An 8,011-nucleotide genomic window follows, 5' to 3' on the forward strand; every position below is an offset into this window, starting at 1 on the left:
AGTTGGAAACTTTATCCATTATGGAGTTATTAGGAACCGTAAAAATATCATATTGATGGGATTTGATGAATCATGCTTAAGTTGATGTTCAGATTATGGGTTTAGATGGATAAATTTGGGTTTTGGGTCCCATTAAGACATGCAAAAACATAAAGTTGGCAACTTTATGGCTTACTACGTTTTAAGTAGCCTAGATCTGAAGTTGGACATTATGTATTAACCGATTAAGACCTCAAAATGGAAGTTGGTCATCTGGGGTGTATGCAGGGCGTACGCATATGTACGTTGCGCGTACGTGCCGAAGGTCCTGATGCTGCGAGGGTTTTGAGTATGTCGGGCGTATTCCGAGGGTACGCTGAGTGTACTCACTAGAGGGTAGACTTGGGCTTATTTCGGGCTGTTTTAGGGCTTAAGGACTTTAGGCTCTTGTTGGGTCGTGAGTTTTTCTGTGATGGGCTTTTAAACTTGGAACCATTTTCGACATGGCATATCTTTTGGGCTTTGGAACTAACTGTATGTGGGACTTGGAGGGTTAGGCCCAATAAGGCAAGGATTAAGTAACTTTTTCCCTTAAAGAGAGGATTTGGGGTTTGGACCCTTGTGGCGGGCTATTGACCAAATTTCTAATTAGGATTTATTTTACTTGTGATTTAGAGTGAGAGGATTTTACGAGTTAGCAACTCGAGTGTGATCTATGTTTTCTCTATTATACATGCATACATTCAATATTCCAAAGCATCATCCTAACTAGCATACAATGAAGCGTAAACAACATGAAATACAAGTTAGATGCCATACCTTTTAGTGTAGTTGGAAGCCTTGAACCTTTAAGAGCTTAGCACCAATAGTATGAATGCCTCAAATGGAATTACAACACACCTAGGACAAAGGTGGCTCTTGAGAGAGAATCTTCTTGCACTAAAACACCTCCATGAACTCCAAGAACATGTTAGAGGCGTTTTTAGGCTATGGAGCACATATTTATATGTAGGATTCTAAGGGTCATGGGTTAACCCTAATCCATACTCATGGGTTTATGATCCATGGTTCACGTGGCCCAACTCTTTATGTATCCAAACATAAACTTAGTCCAACATGGATCATAAGCCCAACATATAAATATAACTAATTTACACAATTAGTCCCCATTGATTTAATTAGTCTCTTTTGATCACTAAATTAATTCCAAACTAATTCTTGATCAATCCTAATTAAATCATATGATTTCATATTAATATATTAGAACTTATAATATATTAATAAACCATAAATAACCTCTTCTCAAAAGTCTATCCTAACAAATTGTCCTTATGATATGCAACCCAAATGGACCATGCTACTCTCGGGTCAAGTACATACCAATTATAGTTATGGGCTTAGACATCTAATCCAACAGTCTCCCACTTGGATAAGTCTAATAACTATTATTGCAAGTACGACTCCAAAATCCCGACTAGCAATCGTAGCTCTTAAAAGCCGTTGTCGATCTCTGACCTAGTCAATGACGCGTCTATTAGATAAGGGATCATATATTCCCCCATTCTAGATATCATATGGACTGAGACATGGATTATAATCATTCTCTCTGTCCATTTGTTGTTTCCCGATTTCCGATTTATGATGACCGACTAATTGAACAAATCAAATCAGTCCAGGCACGGCCGAGCACTTAGGGTTGTCATCACTAAATCATCGAGGGGCCCACATATATCGCTTTTATCCTTCCAAGGGTAAAAGGAATGGATAAACTTCGACTCATATGCTTGCTCTATTTACGCACCAAATCACACACAACAATGTGTTTTATAACACCAAGTTACTTGTGCGTTTTCACATTATCAATGTGCAACCGACTTGTAAACTGCAACTCATATCTCTTCGTTTGAAGAATATAAGATATTATCGTCTCATGATCACTCATGATAAAATCCATGAAGTGATTTAAATGAGCGTGAGTTTAATCCAATACTCGAATCTTATTCCAGGAGCACTCATGAATACTGCAACTATGTCAAGGCCACCTAGACAAAATACAAACCCATTCATGACAGTCTTGCCTCAATACCTACTTCCAAAGTATGATCGATTGTGGACGGTTTGAATGACCTAGTTATTTGGGAAGTCAAAACATGCAAAGTGAAACACAAGAATAATACTAATCCTATATGGCCCCAATACTTGTGAGAGCAAATAAAACACCTTTTATTTAATCACCATATTGATTACTCATTATTCATTGTATAATATTTCGAATAATCAACTTTATACTAGAATCAAAACAATAGCTGTCCCATGCTCCAAGCATGCACACTATGTTTACCTATGGTCCTTTGTTTGTGGAATAGATCAATTGACAACATTTCAAATGATACTCATTTCACAATTCCAAATCCCTATGATAAATGTAAGAATAGAAGATTCTTTGCCATTTACTAAAATCTGTTAGATTCTAAACTTATATGCAATGATCCTCTTGTAATGACTATGCACAAAAGTCACAAAGACTTGGCAACAAACATTACAAAGTATTCCAATAGAGAGCAATTCCATGGAAACGAAGTCTCACATTCAAAGTACATTCCTTTGAACATCCTTCTTGCATTAAGTTTTCTAATCTTACACAGATTTGAAGAACAAATTCCACCTATGGAAACATTTCCATATTCCCATTTTTTACTATCACTTCTGAACAAGAGTTGCCTCTTTTCAGAATATGTCAATATGGTCTTTCCAAAAATTAACACTATACTTCCAACCGTCCACGGGCAACCAATCTTTGATAAACCTCAGATTGTCCTCGACAATTGCTTAATCATTTTAGTCATATCCAGTCCTAGTCCTTTTCCCTCTTAATGACCTAGGCATTTGGAAAATTTAGAACGGATGAATATTATAGCACATGTAATCGATCCTATATCCAAAGCATATGGGACACGATTCATGATGTCTCACATAAAGATATGATACTAGACCAGTCTTTTGCTATAATATTTCTATTTCTATTTGCCATGTTATCATAATTCGAATTATGAAAATGAATGTCGTAATCATAATCGAATTTTAGAACGCAAATAATGTAATCATGACTAAATTTGATTAAAGACTCACAATCTAAGCTTTTAGAATTGGAATAAAGTATAATTTCCTCTCCCTTAATTATAGCAAAACAACTTTCCAAACCCTGCAACGCTGCAACTTGAAACTTTTGTTTTCTATAATTAATATTGCTAACTCGCAACACTTGCCATAATCATTATGCTCCCACTAGCATAATAACCATTATTAGCATAACACTTATGCTCCCACTAGCTTTGACATGTATCCAGAAATCAGTTGGACTTCTAGAAATCAACACTTATTGACTTTCTTACCAAAGTTCAGATTTCTGATACAAGCTGCTTCGATAAGACTTTATCTAAGCTTCCCAAAATCATACACCTTTCCTTAGATAGCACACATGTGTGTCTAAACAATTTTAGAACTACGAAAAGGGATGTCGTAATCATAGTCTCAAATGTTTAGACCTTTTCCATTGCTCACAATTCAAATTATGAAAAGGGATGCCGTAATCATAATCGAATTTGAGAAATGAAAACATCACAATTGCTAACTATTCAAAATCTACTTAGTGAAAGCGTTTCCTCACAATCATTTTCATGAAGCGGAGAGAAACCTTATGACACTTAGATTTTTATGGTGTATGTGTTCCTATCCATGTGAATTTGTCAAAACCATAATCATAAGACAAGGTTAGTGACAAATCCAAACTCATATGGACTGAACTTGTTCAATCTTAATTTCTTGCCACCTGGCAGCATGGGGACTACCATTGCTTCCAGGTTGTTATGTAACCAATTGATAACTCATAGAACTCGCAAGCATAGTCAAATTTTAACTGGAATGAGCACAGGAATAAGAATATGTCAACACGATAGGTTACAAACCTCAAGTCGTGTGCTAGTGATAAACAACAGGTTTTATTCTTGATTAGTTCTTGAGACCCTTTCAAGATCATTAAGACCCCCACTGACTCCATGAAATATGAGATTCTATTATCAAGAACCATTCCTTGACAAACAAATATTCAAGATTTAGTGCGGATTCTTATCAAGAAAAACACTTCACACTATTTGCCTTAGTTGGTCTTCGTTTTATCCAAAACATCACAACTTACCAATTTCAAATGCACAAGAGTAGAAAGCATTTTACTCTACATTTGACAAGTGTTATAAACCTTTCTTAAGATTAGTCACTCGATTTACAATCTTGGAGTATGACTCTAAGACTTGTTTTGGAACGAAGTATGACTCATCTTCTTGATTTAACCTTTTCAACAATTCACGATTCCTCTTCTTAGCCAAACAAATGCACCAAGATGTCCTTAGAGGATCAATTGTGACATGCCTTTCCATAATCTTTAAGATAAATATGTAAGTATAACCATATTTACTAAGCTTTAGTAAACCATAACGAATAGTCTTATTTTTCTTTGTGGTGGACCTGACCAGCGCACAACCAAGTGTACACGATCCCCTAGTCCTTCACTTGACTCACATATACACGTGAACAAGAAATTAGTGTTACTTTTCCAAAGATGAAGTTCTCATTCATCATACAATACAAGTTGCATGATGCCAAGTTTCTATCCAACTGAAACTTGGTTGATGAGAATACTTTCCTTATTTGGTAAATTATGACACTACCACAAACGAAAGAATCAAATATATTTTCCAATATTGCTATCAATGGAAACATGTAAACAACAATTTTCACAAATTCCATTGTAAGAATACTTAAAATAAATAAAATCAAATATTTTTCTTTTATTTAAAAAAATGCAGAAAAACTTATCCTTACAATGCAAATACACATGAAAACTATGTTGTTATCAATTCCTAAGCAATTTATCATAACTCTTAGCAGCAACTCAAAATTCTGATCTTCAGATCATGCGATCGAAATCCATCTCTTCACGATCAGAATTAACTTATTCTTCCTTTAAGCTTCCTTTCTTTTGTTCGATTCTACAAAACATCAAAATGCGACCTAGTTACATCATGTAATAAGAATCTCCAAACAGGAACTTAATAGAGTTAGATAGTGGAGTTTACCTGAAGCATAGTCAAAATTTTGACTTTTACCATCCTAGTGAACTTTCAGGTAAACAGGGCAGCTTCGCAACCAATGCCCCTTCTTTTGGCAATAGAAACATATGGGCTCTTTAGTAATGGTACGCATGACTATCTCAGACTTAGCATTTCTCTTTACCATTTGGTCAACCGGGTTGACTATGGCCGATCCCTTTCCATTGGGAAGAGAAGACTTTTCTGGACTTCCAATGTTTCCATTGTCAATGTCCATGTAAGTTTGGGAAGCAGATCTGCCAATAAAATTTGCTTTACCAGTGCTCCAAATCATTGTTGATTCAGCAGCAACAAGCAAATAGGTAAGATCATTAAGTGTCATGTCGTGGCCTGTCACATAGTCCTTAATGAACTCACTATATGACTCGGAAAGTGATTAAAGAACCCAGTCAACAATCAACTTCCTTGAAACTTCGACACCTAACTCTCCCAGCCTGTCAATATGTGACTTCATCTCCAAGACGTGAGTGCACATAGACTATCCATCTTTGTGTTTGCTTCCCAAAAGGGCTTGAGTGACCTTGAACTTTTTCAAGTCTTTGAACTAGTGGGTTAGGGAGAATAACTGGAGGCAGTAGAGGAAGTGAAGTATGATTTCGAATCCCATTAATGCACGACAAAGGGATTAATCTTTCACCTTGATCGCCATATGGGATATCATCTTCATTAGGAAAGCTTTTATCCAAAAGGATAAGGAAGACCATAGTTGTCATAACTAGACATCTATGAGGGAGAAATTCAAGTTTAGTTGATTTAAGTCCTTAATATAACACCCAATTTGAAATATTAAGGCTAGGACCCAACACAATACTTAACAAATTGGAAGAGGGATGTCGTAATCCAATTTGCAAAACATTTGAAGGTAGGTAAATGACGATTTACCAATTTCCACCACGAAAAACGAAAAAGAATTTTAGGTTTTAAGTGAATTGAAACTCCTAGATCTTTTGAGCTTCATTGAACTTTTCAATGGCATGTTTAATCTCAATTGTGCCCTTCAAGTTTCTGACTGGGATGTTGAGGATCTCAAACAAGGTGTGAATAACCATGCAAATTATCTTGGTACACCCAATGTTACAACCACCTAATCAATGTGTCGGTTAACCACACACGCCCCATTGATTTATGATTAACATCAAACTACCCTTTTCCATGCATTGTCAGTCCCAGATTAGTGTGTCGGTAAACCACACACGCTCCACTAACGAATTAACAAGGTGAAAAGTGCAATTTCATGGGTTAGCACCATATTCACATTTTTCCTAAAGTAACTAAGATTGGGAATTTAATAAAAGTTTAGTTACTTTATATTTATCATTATACTTTTAATGAAGGGAGAATTAGTGTCCTGTCCTACTCGTTCGGCTAACGACCCTCCACCAGTCAAGGAAGCGATGGGTGAGAGTGAACACCCATTAAACTGCCATTTTATAGGCAGTAACCTTATACCCCCTTATAGACCGGCTTCGTGAATGAGGCCTACTAACGGTAAGACTGAATTTACTCTTATACATATATATAAATATTAAACCTATAATATTATAATAGTATAAGGGTTGAATTTTAAACTTTTAAAATTCTAGGGTTTGGAACTAAATGTGTCAAAAGAAGACTCTACATTTACAAATTCCAAAATTTGAGGGCAAGTTTTGAACTATTCAAAAACCATTGGAATCCATAACATGTGAGTTTAATATAGGCTTTAATGAAAAGACTCTTGGACATAACTTGAGGACAAGTTATGGAGTTCATAAAAACATTTGTGGAAAAAACTCTTCAAGACCATAACCTATGAGTTTAATGAAGTCTTTTAAAAGAAAAACTTTTCATTTTTCATAACTTGAGGACAAGTTATGGAGTACATTAAAGGCCATAAAAATCATCAAATAAACTAACAAGCATGTCAAATAATGTCCATGATCTAGATTAAACTCATATGAACAAGATAATTCATATCAACCAAATTTCATGCAATTAGCATAATCATACAAAACATGAAACTTTGACAATTATCTTATAAATTTGATAAGCATGATCATTACCACATCAAAAACATGTTTATAAGTTCAAAAATAGCTTAGGGTAATGATCCTAGTCCAATTCTAGCCAAAAACATCAAAATCTGTATTCTGGAGCACCAACTCGTCGAGTGCAAGAACAAACTCGGCGAGTTGGTCAGAATTGTGCTGGGACTCGGCGAGTCCCCTAGTGGACTCAGCGAGTCCACTCTCCAGAATAGCAGAAAATTGATTTTTCAAGCTTAAACAACAAGCAACATCAAGTATAATTGAAAACAACCCTAAGCTCTGATACCACTGAAGGGTTTTGAGCATTCTAACACTCCTATGGTGTACATGCAACCCTAGATGCTTTGGATCTATGGTTTCTCTATTATACATGCATACATTCAATATTCCAAAGCATCATCCTAAGTAGCATACAATGAAGCATAAACAACATGAAATACAAGTTAGATGACATACATTTGAGTGTAGTTGGAAGCCTTGAACCTTTAAGAGCTTAGCACCAATAGTATGAATGCCTCAAATGGAATCACAACACACCTAGGACAAATGTGGCTCTTGAGAAAGAATCTTCTTGCACTAAAACACCTCCATGAACTCCAATAACATGTTAGAGGCGTTTTTAGGCTATGGAGCACATATTTATATGTAGGATTCCAAGGGTCATGGGTTAACCCTAATCCATACTCATGGGTTTATGATCCATGGTTCACGTGGCCCAACTCTTTATGTATCCAAACATAAACTTAGTCCAACATGGGTCATAAGCCCAACATATAAATATAACTAATTTACACAATTAGTCCCCATTGATTTAATTAGTCTCTTTTGATCATTAAATTA

This window comes from Lactuca virosa, chromosome 3 (genome assembly GCF_052849685.1).
Source record: "Lactuca virosa cultivar CGN04683 chromosome 3, Lactuca_virosa_CGN04683_v6, whole genome shotgun sequence".
NCBI lineage: Eukaryota > Viridiplantae > Streptophyta > Magnoliopsida > Asterales > Asteraceae > Lactuca > Lactuca virosa.